Here is a 13,475-nt window from a genome sequence, read left to right on the forward strand (position 1 = left end):
TCTGAATGTTGCATCATGGGAAAATTAACAATTACAATAGGTGTTCAGCACTGAAGTGCTTGAACCCCTAATAAGTGGCTAAAAAAGGGCCACAAAAAGGCCTCTAAAAAAAAAACTATAGGGTCTAGGCGCTTGCCGTCTGCGCTGCTGCGTTCCAAAAACTTTATCCAGCCTTCTAACATGTGCCTCGGAGAGGAAAAAGAACGTTTGTTGCCCTTTTAGCTCATTTATCATGGAAATGTGGTGCATTTTTTTTTTTTACCTTTTAAACTGTGACACCCCCACTGATGGCCCGATCTCCATAAAAGTTTGCACGCTTCTTTAGAATAATATGGCGCATGTGCTCAGCTAATTTGGTGAAGCTCTGCTCTTTTCCCCCCATTTTTCAGTCATTTAAATGTCATTTTGCATAGGGTAATACAGAGGCCTTCTCACCTTTATGACAGTTAAAGCGCCACCAATGGCCCGACGTCCATGAAAGTTTTCAAGCTTCTTCAGGATCACGTGACGCATGCGCATGCCCGATTTTGTGAGCTTGTATGCAAATCAGACAGCAAGATGGCCGCTTTCAGCCATTTCATGTGTTTTTTCCATAGAAATACATCATTTTGACACCATAGCGCCACCAAGTGGCCAGTCGCTGCGCCCTTTTTCACGTGACCACAGAATGAGCTCGTACATGCGTGTGCTGAGTTTGGTGCAAAAATCTCGTTCCGTTCACGAGTTATAGCCAATTAAGCAAAATGGGCTCCTCCCACTTCGAACATTTTGGCGGCCCTTAGGGACCGTGAAGCGAAATTTACACTTTTTTTTGATAATTATTGACAATCAGACTCCAGAGAATCTTGCCGCACTGGTTTGGTTCCGGTCGGGCCAAAAACCTAGGACTAGTTCGCGAAAGTAGGTTTTTGGAAAAACCCCAAATACCCTAAAATTTTCCCAGGGTGACGAGCAAATCCGAGGCATGCATCTGGTCCGCCTCGAGCCAAGGATTCCAGCGATATAAGACACTTGAGCCTACGCCTCACGGTTGATGAGTTATGAGCCGTTTCGTACTTTTGCCCGCTGTAGCGCCCCCGTCAGGCCGATCGGGGCGGGCCTTGGTGACGCTGTAGGCGGTGTGAGTACTATCAGCCCCCAAAGTTTCAAGTCTCCACGACTTACGGTTTGGTCTGCCCGATCAGTTTTATGTCTGAATGTTGCATCATGGGAAAATTAACAATTACAATAGGTGTTCAGCACTGAAGTGCTTGAACCCCTAAAAATCAGCACAATTACAATAGGGTTTCAGCACTTCGTGCTTGAACCCCTAATAATAATAAAAATCAGTACAATTACAATAGGGTTTCAGCACTTCGTGCTTGAACCCCTAAAAATCAGCACAATTACAATAGGGTTTCAGCACTTCGTGCTTGAACCCCTAATTACAATTTCAACAATATTTCAAGTGTACTCTTTCTTTGTAAAAAAAAATTATTATAGGCCTAAATTTTATCATATGTATTCATTAGTTTGAATATAGCCAACATTGGAACATCTAACATCTTATTTCTGACAAAAATAGTATTATATATATATATATATATATATATATATATATATATATATATATATATATATATATATATATAAACACTACTGGTCAAAAGTTTTAGATCGGTAAGATTTTTAATGTTTTTAAAAGAAGTCTCTTCTGCTCACCAAGGCTGCATTTATTTGATAAAAACAATAAAACAAAACAGTCATATTGTGAAATATTATGACAATTTAAAATTACTGTTTTCTATTTTAATATATTTTAAAGTGCAATTTATTCCTGTGATCAAAGCTGAATTTTCAGCATCATTACTCCAGTCTTCAGTGTCACATGATCCTTCAGAAATCATTCTGATATGATGATTTGATGCTCAAAAAACATTCATTATTATTTTCAATGTTGAAAACAGTTGTGTACAATTTTTTTTTCAAAATTCTTTGATGAATAGAAAGTTCAAAAGAACAGCATTTATTTAAAATAGAATATTTTCTAACATTATAAATGTCTTTACTGTAACTTTTGAATGGTAGTGTTTAATGTTACAAAAGCTTTCTATTTCAGATAAATGCTGTTCTTTTGAACTTTCTATTCATCATAGCATCATGAAATAAAATTGTAAAAAACTGTTTTCAACATTAATAATCATAAATGTTTCTTGATCCTCAAATCATCATATTAGAGTGATTTCTGAAGGATCATGTGACACTGAAGACTGGAGTAATGATGCTGAAAATTCAGCTTTGATCAAAGGAATAAATTACAATTTACTATATATTCACATAGTAAACAGCTGATTGAAATTGTAATAATATTTCACAATATGACTGTTTTTGTTTGTATTTTTAATCAAATAAATGCAGCCTTGGTGAGCAGAACGCAGCACGAACGCAGACCGCCCTGGTGAATTATTAGGGGTTCAAGCACGAAGTGCTGAAACCCTATTGTAATTGTACTGATTTTTATTATTATTATTATTATTATTCTCCCCTAAAACGCATCGTGCAGCCCAAACCGTAAGAGCTGGAACCTTGAAACTTGGCCAAATGGTAGTCCTCAATTTGGGGAGAACCTATCAAAGTATGACCCAGATTGGCCCATAGGTGGCGCTATAGCAACCAAAAGCGCGGAACTGCTCATAACTCCTAGACCGTATGTCGTAGACTCAAGTGTCCTATATCATTGGAAAGCTGGACGCCTGAAGGTCAAAACGTATATCTCCGATTTTATTTCAGGTATGCAAAATTTTCCGCCATTTTGAATTTTGTCAAAAACCTACTTTTGCGAACTAGTCCCTGGTTTTTCACCCGATCGGAACCAAAGCAGTGCAGAAATGTTCTTTGGAGTCTGAAGATCAATAATTATCGAAAAAAAGTAAAAATTTCGATTCCTGGTCGCTAGGGGGTGATAAATTAATGTTGTGGGAGGAGCCTATTTTACTAAAATGGCTATAACTCGAAAAGGAAATGAGATATCTTCACCAAACTTGGTACACATGTGTAAGAGTTCAATCTGGGGTCATAGTAAAAAAATGTCGACGATTGATCACTAGGTGGCGCTATAACATGAAAAAAAACATGAAAAGGGCTATGACCACGTGACCGTTTGTCCGATTGACTTGAAAATTGGTATGCAGTGTCTTGGTCCAAGGTGCCATGTATGTCTATGAGGACTTTGGCGTATCTCGAAAAACATGGCCGCCATCGACCAATGAAATTTGAGCACCTATTAGACAAGGTTAACGGAGGCCGATCGGAACGAAACTCGATGGGCATGTTCAACTCATGGCCCTAGAGGTCTGTAAGAATTTTGAAAGAAATCGGCCACTAGTTGGCGCTAACGAGTTTTATGGCTCTGTAATCACGTGGTGTTACACTTATTGTCACAAAATGCATATCATTTGATAGATCTGCTCATGCTGAACAACTTTGCCTCAAGAACCATTGCTGTCAATCAAACCGTTCATTAAATATTCGCAATTATGTTAAAAACCTACTTTTGCGAACTAGTCCTAGGTTTTTTGCCCGATCGGAACAAGACCAGTCTAGGGTAATTCTCTGGACTCTCTAGATCAATAATTATCAAAAAAAGTTCAACTTTAGCATTTTTCGCATGGGTATATTGGGTCATAATGAAAATGGGCGTGGCAAAATGCATTTAAAAGCCTATAAATCCTAAACGAAAACTCAGAACTTCACAAAAATTGGTGAGCATATGTACCATAACAGTCTAAACAAGCATGTAAAATTTCATGAAGATCGTACGATAGGTGGCGCTATAACTGTTAAAAAGCTTTGAAAACCATATATTTCCTATGGTAAATTGCCTGTTTTGGCTGTAAATGGTCTTTTCCATCTATTATTTCAGTGGTTAAAAGCTTTACAAATAAAACTTAATGTCTTAAATGCTTATGTGCTTAAAGGCCTTAAATGCTTGAACCCCGATAAATGCTGCTTGCAGCTTTAATTATTATTATTATTTATGAAGGGGCGAGAAGGGGCAGGCTGTTGTATTTTTACGTGCCCCATCCTGAGGGGGGCCACACCCACAGAGTTGGGTGCAAAACCATCAGGACTTCTTTTTTGAGATGATAGTCCTGAGACCTGGCTTTTTTGGAGGCTGCTAAGGGTGGTGAGCCGGTCCCCAGTCTTGATGAGGTGACAGCCCCTCCCCCTGAATACGGCGAGGAAGGAATTACACGATTGCTTGCTTGTGTTTCTTCACCTCCAGAAACATGCAGACGACTGTGGCTGGAAGGTGAGATAGGGGCATCAAGCAGGAACACTCGGCCCTTCTCCTTTGTAACAAATTAGCTCAAAGGGGAAATATCAATAATAATCCATAATTACCAATTATGATTAATTATTAATATTTGAGTCAGTTAATTAGATTAACTTTGAGGTAAGCCAAATTAATATTACACTCTAAAAACTGCTGGGTTAAAAAATAACCCAACCTTAACCACACGGCTGGGTCACTATTGGACAGAACACGCGCTGGGTTGGTTTGACCCAAGTGCTGGGTTTTACCATTTAACCCATATTTCTGGGTCATTCATTTGACCCAACCAGTGGGTGAAATTAACCCTCTTGCTGGGTTAAGTCTTACTCATGTGCTGGGTTATTTCTTGTCTCATTGCCTTAATAAAATTAGAAACAAATATTTGTTATATTATGAACTAAAATAATTATCTCTGTAATACAATAAACCAGAGAGGCCACTGTATGATTTAAATCTCATTTTTTTTATTTTATACATTTCTTTAATACTTTTCTTTATCGAATACAAATGTTAATCAATGTGAAAGGTCTGACATGTCCCCCTCATTTCATCCCTGAGGCACAGAATGTGCAGCAATTCACCAGTCATCTCATTTTGTAAATATTCAACCATGTTGATCCTCACCTGTTGATTACACAAGTCAAGTCATCTTTATTTATATAGCGCTTTTTACAATACAGATTGTATCAAAGCAGCTTCATAGTGATACTGTAACATGAATATAATACAACAAAGTTTGTTTCTAGAAGAATATTGCATCATCATCCACCTTAAGTAAGGCAGATCAATAATATCGTTGAATATTAAATGTCCCCAACTAGCAAGCCAAAAGCCAAGGCAACAGTGGCAAGGAACCAAAACTCCATCAGTGACAGAATGGAGAAAAAAACCTTGGGAGAAACCAGTCTCAGTCGCTCAGTTCTCCTCTGGCCAACGAGCGAACAGTGTATGATTATGATCCAGGCAGCATTACAGGTCAGAAGTCAGATTGAATAAGAACATTCAGAATATTTATCCAGTTTCATCTGGTTGGAAGTTGGAGTCATCACACTGGTATGGAGACGAGTTTGTTGAGGATCAGTCATGTCGATGAGGCCTTCACAGGGCTGATGAGGCTGGTCCTTCAGGGATGCGTCATGGATGGGTCCAGGCGCAGGTCCACCTTCTGATCTGGATACGGCCCGGATCCGGCTGACTTCAGTAAACTTTAGAATGAACAGAAAGACAAACATTAGCATAGATGCCATTCTTCTTATTAAATAATGAGTACATCAGGTGTGAAAGCATCCCTGGTTTCAGCTGACCTATGTTAAATGTTGACCTATGTCAAGTTAAGCTTTTTTTTGTGGAAGTATCAATTTATTATTGAATATGCAATTAAAATTATTGCAAACATTACCAAATGACCAAATGTGAAAAACAAACAAAATGTGTATTCAGCATTTGCAAACTGAATTATAGTAATAGTAATAAAATAGTAATTTGGACAAATATTATCAACATTAAGGCATTAAAATAAAACATTATTTTATTAAAAGTAAAATATTACTGTAATGTTGAAAGTGTCTTTAACATTAAAACTCACAAACCCACAAAGCTGCTCGTTAATCTCCTGACTGGCAGCGCTGATGATCGCCTCGTTTAGATGTTAACTTACACACAATAAAATGAAAGATGACATGCATCATGGTAGGGTAGGCTATCATGTAAGTTTACATTTTTTAAGTTTTAAATATTGACGATCATTCGTTCAACTAAACGGGTATACTTTTCTTCTCAAAACTGGCGCCTGTCCATTTATTTCTCCTTTCCTCAGTCGATGTTTATAAAGATTGCAAGTCATACATTTACTAAAAAAAAAAACTAGGCTATATCAAGCTCTTGAAAGCCTTTTTTTTTTTTTTTGTCAGAAACTATGGTTCGAGACATTACAGAAGACACACGCAGACTGTGCTGGAACTTACCTCAGTCATTTCTTCTGACGAGTATTTCTAAAACTACGCCAGCAGACTTTTCACTCACAACTCACTAGCTAGCCTACATTAGAGACTCATTTCCCGCTGATTTTACGTGCGAGCCCTGTGAGGGAAACTGCGTGTGTGGATTTCATACAAAATCGCTTTTCTCACTTTTAAATACAACGTCCACAATGAATAGGCCTACGATAATTACATGATGAATTTAGAATTTAAACTGCATATTTCAAAAAGGCTGCTGATTTAGCTGGTTTAATTTCAACTAAGGATTTAACGATGCGGCATATTGTCAAAAATTCTAACCGGCTAGCTGTGGCTAATTAATGTTTCACAGAATAAATACGTTACCCCTCACACTTCCATATCAAAGACTGTATGTTGAACAGTGAAATTAGCTTGCTGCTACCACCACAACTTATTAAAAATATAGGTAAACATCATATTAACTTACCATAAAACACTGCCTGCTCTGAGTGGTGTGCTCCTCGAGTCAGGTCAGAAGTGAAGAATCCAGAAAGTTCCGCAAAGAATGAAAAAAGTAACCAGTTGCTGGGTCAAAATAACCCAACCAGCGGTTTATTTGTGAATGACCCCCTTACAACTCATTTGACCCAGCATGAGCAACCCAATAATGTGTTTACAGTACCCCAAACAACCCAACTTTTTGACCCAGCACAATCAACCCAACAATTTGTTTACAGAAACAACCCAGCATTTTTTTGAGTGTACAATCAATTAATCAGTTCCAACGAACTCTTCGATTATTCATTTATTCTAAGAAAAGTGTATCTTTCAGGGTCACTGAAAAATAATTATTCCTTATCATGTACAGCAATTAGAGCATGTAACAAGATCATGATCGTAAAAGGGACTTTGTATGCAAACAGAGGATCAGAAATCAAATTCATAATTGTGCACAAGTTTTATTAACTACATCACATAACTGAACTAAACAAACAAACAAACATACATACATACATACATTCAAACATACATGTATAGGTAAAGGGGTGAGTGTTATGGAACCGGAAGCAGGAAATAGAACTCTGGAGCAAGATCTATTTTAGTATGAAAAGAACCATCAGCTTATTTCAGAGCACCTCATGAAATTTATACTTGCATGGTCAATTCTTGAAGTGGATAAAAAATGAGTCCGTTGGTGGGTCCATGAGGGTCCAAAGTCATGGTGCAAGTTGCCATCGTGTGGTTCTGACGCTGTTGTGGGTCGGAGCTTGCATGGTGGCTTCGAGCACATGGCTGTGGTGAGTCGAAGCCTGCTGTCCTGGCCTGCTGAGTGCATGCTGGACGGTGCAGCCTCCTGAAGTGCCGAAATGGCAAGGAGTTGATCGTTGGACGGTGCGGTGATGGTAGGTTTGCAGTTTTGCAGTCTCCCTTTTTGGGAGCATGAAAGCATGGCAGGCAGTGCCCAGGCCTGTTGGATCCAGGGCCCTGGGCCCCAGTGGAGAAGTACAGAGGAGGCCAGCAGCACAAACACAAAAAGTGGGCTGATCTAGTGAAAAGGCCTTTTTAAAGCTTGACAAAGGACAGCCCTATGCAGGCTGGTTCACCCAATGAGAAGGGTAGAATTTCTGGCGGGAGTTTCCTCTGTCACCAGGATTTACAAGCCTTTGTCTTGAGCATGCTTACTCGGACTGGCATGCTGAATTGGTGTTTGATGACACAACTACGAAAGATTCTTGTAATACTAATATGTTGCACAGCTATTGGCATATCATGTACACAATCATTTCGATCTTCAGAGTACCAATTTATCGAGACCAAACATGGTATAAGTGGGTTACATTGACCGTTGGTCCTGTAATAACTACATAGTGTCAAAGAGATCATAGTATCAGCAGAATTATTAAAAGACAAAACACACAACAGTAAATCATTCTCAAAATGTTCTGGAATGCATGTTAATTTCATGTTAGTCAATTCATCAATAAATGAATGCAGGAGAGTATGTTTTACAGATTGTTTCTGTCTTGCCATGGTCTCTCTCTTGCATTTGGCCACTGTACTGGCCTTATTAGATTTCTCTGGCATCTAACTATCCAGTAAGTTAAACAGTGACTCAAAAACCTCGCTGGACACCTCAAGTCGTTTCTGAAGTTTATGATTCAACTGTGAAACTGTAAAAATATACAAAAGATACAATCACTAAATATGAAATTGGAAAATTACAGATTGACAATAACGCAAGGATAATTAAACTAAGAAAATATAATATCAAATAACCTTCTCAAATGTATCACACAATAAATTTAACACTGTATACTTACAGACATTGCGTCTAACAGATGAAAAGAAAGGTGATGTTTAGATGTAAATCCACTTATAGCTTATCATTGGGTGACAGAAGAAGGACAAGTTCAGAGACAGGATCTTCTGAATGCCATCCTTAGTCACTTTAACATCAGCTTGCTTGGTGATGTTTTTACAGTGATTGCCATTGGCCACTCATTTCTGTGCACTTGAATGTTCTTTACCAAGACAATATCCCCTTCTTTCAAATTCGTTTTTTTGTCTTGTGTGACCGGTCTCTGTCGGGACTCTGCGTTGTGTTATAATGAAGGAGACCGGACAACAGAAATTTCACGGACCGGATTTTATTCTGTATGAATAAAAATAAAAGATCACTGCAAGCTCGAGTCTGTGGCCTTCTTTCACATTTCAGCCTCTCTTCAGTCGCATTTACCGCGAACTGACACAATTTACTCATTTTGATATATTTGAGTTTCTAAAATAAACAACTCAATATTGTTTAACATTTCATACAAAAATAAAGCATTTTACATAAATTAAAAACAATAGAAACAGAAACATGAAAATGAACATACCTGTATGAATAAAAATAAAAGATCACTGCAAGCTCGAGTCTGTGGCCTTCTTTCACATTTCAGCCTGTCAGTGAAAGGCATTATTTTAGCCAACAGAGCTTGCACACTCATGTTTACATTAATGATTTCTCTTCAACAATACATGCTTTAACTCATAACATAATTCACACAAACTTCACACATGTTTGAATACGATTAAAGTGCATTTCAGAACAAATTACATGTTATACTACGTTAAACAAAACTCATTTCAAACTTTTCAGACAGAGCGTCAGTAAAACCCACCTCTCTTCAGTCGCATTTACCGCGAACTGAAGGAGAGCAACCGGAACCGGAACATGACAGAACATTGCAAAGAGTCTTAAAGGAGCCACGCACCGTATTAAACAAAACTGAAAAATGACCGTGTAACCATAGAAATATGATGTGACATAGAAATATGACCAGCCCGTGTTGTAATAGTGTCTTGCGCTTGTTCAGGACCTGGCATTGACACATCATCACATACAGGTAAGTCAGAGTCAATGATACCTGAATTAGTAAAGTCAAATGTTGCCAATACATTGTCACAATCAGAAGTTACGGTGCTCAATGTTTTTTCAGGGAGCATCTGGTTTTGGCTGTCTTGACCAGAATTAACACAGTAAGTATCATCACTTTTCTCTGTGTCCTGTTCCATTTGTACGTCAAATGTTTCTGAACTCTTTGAAACATCCTCATTCAATACTAATGAATGCGTTTCGTTTTTAGGATCTTCATCCTCCAAGGAATCAGTGGAGTTTGTTGATTGGCTCTCACACTCTGAATCGCTCGAGCAATCGGCAACCGTTGACTCACATGTTTCATCCTCAGGACATGTCACAGGTAAGAAACTGATGTCTAAGAGCATGTTTCGATGTATCACTTTAATGTGTCCTTTGTCATCCTTCACTTTGTATATGTGTGTCTGGGGATCATTATCCACAATGGTGTACACAGTAGGTTCCCATCTATCTGCCAACTTCCTTTTTCCTCTTTCTCCTTTATTGGCAATGAGCACTCTATCTCCATTGTTCAAATGTACTCCCTTGATCTTGCGGTTATACATCTTGGTCTGTTTCCTCTGTTCTTGTACAGCATGTTTTTGAGCAATTTCAGCTGCTTCGTGAAGATGAGACATTAAAGTGGCGACATAGCTGCTGTAATCAACAATCACTGGATCCTTCGATACTTGCTTGAACATTATGTCCACAGGTAATCGTGGGACACGGCCAAACATGAGTTGGAAAGGTGCGTAACCCGTCGTCTCATGTATTGTTGAGTTGTAAGCGAAGGTCAGAGTCTGAATTTGTTGTGGCCACTTATCCTTAGATCTCAGAGGCAAGGAGCGAAGCATACTTCCCAATGTTCGGTTGAACCGCTCTGTGATGCCATTTCCCATAGGATGATAGGCCGTTGTACGAGATTTGGAGACTCCAGAAAGTGCAAGCAGTTCAGCAATGAGCTCACTCTCAAAATTTGTTCCTTGATCCGTATGGATCCGCTCAGGAAACCCATACACACAGAACACATGGTCCCATATCTTCCGAGCAACTTGCTTAGCCGTCTGATTGATGCAAGGAAAGGCGTGTGCAAGTTTCGTAAAATGATCCGTCAGGACCAACACATCCACTGAACGCTGTTTGTTATCTTCTGCACTCCAAAAGTCAAGACAAACCAACTCCATAGGTGCAGAAGTCTGAATACTCTCCAGTGGAGCTCGAGCAGCTGGCTCAGGTGTTTTTGCCAGAATGCACCGCCTACAACACTTCACATATTCTCTGATCTCGCGCTCCATCTTGGGCCAGAAGAAGCGCTGTCTTGCCAAGTGAACTGTTCTAGCCTGTCCTTGGTGACCGGCAAGATCGTGAAGACCATGTAGAGCTTTTTCTACCATGCTCTGAGGCAGAACATACTGATGTCTTTTCTGTCTGCTTATAGGTTCCTTAGTCACCCTGTACAGAATCCCATCACACACTTTTAAGTGATCCCATTGCTTGACAAGGGCTAAAGCTCTATAGTCGAGTTTTTCCCTCTCTCTTCTTGAAGGGCGTCTTTTACGAAGCACAAAAGGGAGAACCTTGGAAATGGTAAGGTCTAGCTCTTGACTTCTTTCCAACTCTTCATGAGAGAACATAGGCAGAGGCTGTTCACCATGGCTAGTGTCTGCAATCTGCTGAACTAACTGCACCAGCTGAACTGCTCGTGTCACCGTCACCATTTCCCAGTCATCTTGGACATGGCAAAGTGTCTTGACAGCAACTGGATCACATGACTGCACATGACAGCTCGATTGACATCCAACCTGATCACTTATCTTGTGGCAATCAACCTTCAGACGAAACACATCCTGTATCCCTTCTTCTCCTACAGCATCAGCTTCGGTAAGTAAGCGGTTGTAACTCTCATTCATGAGCCTATGACTAATTGATCTTGCAAATGGATCTCTGCTTAGGGCATCGGCCACAATGTTCTTGACTCCTGCGATATGTTTTATGTCGAAAGAATAAGGGGCTAACTTTGAAACCCACCTTTGTTCACAGGCATCGAGTTTTGGCTTAGTCATAATGTGCGTAAGTGGATTGTTGTCAGTCCAAACTGTGAAGGTGTGCCCCTTGAGCCAGTGACTGAACTTTTCGCACACACTCCACTTCAAAGCCAAAAACTCGAGCCTGTGTGCAGGGTACTTCTTCTGTGACACGGTTAGGGTCTTACTGGCGAAGGCAATTGGCCGAGCTATTTCTTCCCCTGCTGGAACTTGGGATAGCACAGCACCTAAGCCATCCAGAGACGCGTCAATTGAAAGAATCAAAGGCCTGGAGAAATCAGGATGCGCAAGCACAGCACAGTTCAGCAACCTCTCCTTGAGTGTATTGAAAGCAATATCGCATTCCTCTGTCCAATCACTTGGATTCAGCTTTCTAAACGTGCCCACAGGCTTCCTAACCTTCGCTTTACTCCGTCTCTTCTGACCCGCAGTCAGAGCAAAGAGAGGCTTGGCGATCGAAGAACAATTAGGAATAAAGTGTTGATAATAGAAAATCATTCCTAAAAATGACTTGATTCTTCGTGCTGATGGAGTGCAACCATCTTCCTCCATAAGTTGCATTTTGGACATTTTGGATATAACATCCACCTTCGTGAAGTCCACAGAGACACCATGGCCAGAAATAGTATGGCCCAAGAACTTCACTGAATCACGCAAGAAATGACATTTTTTGGGACTCAATTTCACGTGATGTAACCTGAGCCGCTGAAAAACCATTTCAAGCCTGCTCAAGGCCTCTTGCTCTGTGGGCGCAAACACAAGTAAATCGTCCAAATAGCACAGTAAGCTGGTAAAGTTCATATGTCCAAAAATGCTAAGCATCATCCGCATGAATGAAGCTGGACTGTTGCACAAGCCTTGTGGCATGCGGTTATACTCATGTAGTCCCATAGGAGTAATGAAAGCGGTGTATTTTTTGTCTTGTTCATGCATGGGCAAATTATAGAATCCAGAGGTTAAGTCCAAAGTGCTGAAGAAATTGTTACCTCCTAAAGCAGCAAGGCAGTCTGACTGATGAGGGAGTGGGTGAGCATCTTTGAGTGTTCTCGCATTAAGCCACCTGAAGTCTGTACAAATGCGGAGGCTTCCATCCTTTTTCCACACCAGTACTAATGGCGATGCATATTCGCTTACAGATTTTCTAATTATCTCTTGCTCCTCCATTTCGGTTAACACCTCGCGCAACTTCTGGTAGTGAGCAGGAGGGATCCTCCGATATGGCAACCGGAATGGCCTCTCATCTGTAAGTCGGATGCGATGTTCAAATTCCTTAGCCTCACCACAGTCTAAGGGATGCTTAGAGAACACATCATTGTAATTCAACAACAACTGCACAATTTTCTCTTTGGATGCTTCAGTAACTTTGCAGTGACTGATGTCAATTTCGCTTAACCCAACATCTTGCAATCTCAAATCTGAAGCACAACTTGGGGTAGCTTCCACCTCTGAACTACCTTCCTTTATCTTTCCAGTGCCTTGGAAAACTGGGAAATCTTCTACAGCCAGACAAGGTGAAACATCTGCCAATTTCCGATTCTTTCTTAATGTGACAAGTTGGTCTGACAAATTGGTTATCTTCATAGGTACCCACCTATCACCCCACAAAGATGTTATCACACGAGCTACCATGATGTTTCTTGGCATAGTCTTAGAGGCAGTTGGTTCAACGAGAATGGTGCTCCCAAGGGACAATGGAGTGTTGCTGGGCAGTCTTCCCCACACTAAATGCTCTTGGTTAGCAGCAAGAGTGACAGCATGATGGAGCTTTACTGTTC

This window comes from Scardinius erythrophthalmus, assembly GCF_964197995.2.
Source record: "Scardinius erythrophthalmus genome assembly, chromosome: 10".
NCBI lineage: Eukaryota > Metazoa > Chordata > Actinopteri > Cypriniformes > Leuciscidae > Scardinius > Scardinius erythrophthalmus.